General features: G+C 39.6%; 1 protein-coding gene across 1 annotated transcript in view; it reads left to right on the forward strand.

Annotated features, from left to right (window-relative positions):
* Nucleotides 1-1,048, forward strand: part of LOC106871863 (dual specificity tyrosine-phosphorylation-regulated kinase 4-like) — a 63,394-nt gene that overhangs the window by 9,173 nt on the left and 53,173 nt on the right. The window lies entirely within an intron of this gene.

Raw genomic sequence — 1,048 nt, forward strand, 5'->3', positions numbered from 1 at the left:
GTATTATCGGCATTAATTTTTCTCCCACCTGCAGATCGTATTATGTATTCTTAAGAGCGCTGACAAGGGATAGTTAGAATGAAAATCATTACATAGTTGCCATCCTGGAGTATGCCTGTTGATTGCTTAGTTTCGTTAGTAAAAGCAGTCGCTTCAGTTCTTATTCATGAGTGACAGATAGTCAAACGGTTATGGTTATACTTGTAGTCTTGCCATGCAAACAGCAAATTGCTGAGGTGCTGTTTAGCTTCTTCAAGAATAGATGTGTTTGATGAAGATCTGCTCGGCACAGCCTCATATTCCTTTCTTTCCTCCTGCCTACTCCTCAGTCATCACTCTGTGTTTCTCAGTAACGCTAGAGGAATATATTCAAGCAACCTGTTTATAACTTAATACATTGCACTCAAGCTCCACTGGATCTCTAATTCTTAGTCATATGTCTTTCCTGGTTTTTTAGCTACTCCTGTCGTACGTGTAACTGTTAGCCGGTCTATCTAGCACACTGAGTTCAACTTTCAGACAGCATTTGCTAAACAACTGCAGCAAATATAAATATATAAGCCTAGTGCTGGAAGGCGAAGAGAACAGCATCTTACAAATCGGCAGTGAATTTCTCAGGACGTACCCTCTTCTCGACAAGCTCCCATATAACCCCTGGAGTATCATACCTCAAAGAAGATCTGGGTGTGAAACGCGCAACATACAAGAAAAACTGTGATGGGTACGTTCTTCGAAGACTTCAAGATAACATTTATATCGACGTGAAGGGTAGTCTTTTTTGAACTCGTAACAGCTATATCAGACCTCGAATGCTATGCATTTACAATCCAAGAACAAGAGATTGCTACAAAATACCTATTAAATAAAAAAGACAGTGAAACCCTTGAAGCATCAAAATGCAACCGAAAGTGTCAATTATGGCACATTTCTGTGGAACATACTACACATGTGATTAGCAGCTACCCCAAAATATCACGTAAACACTAAATCCCTAAAACGACGCGTCGTTGTCGCTAAAACAATACAAAGTGCCATCCGAATATATATA

The sequence above is a fragment of the Octopus bimaculoides genome, chromosome 10, assembly GCF_001194135.2.
Source record: "Octopus bimaculoides isolate UCB-OBI-ISO-001 chromosome 10, ASM119413v2, whole genome shotgun sequence".
NCBI lineage: Eukaryota > Metazoa > Mollusca > Cephalopoda > Octopoda > Octopodidae > Octopus > Octopus bimaculoides.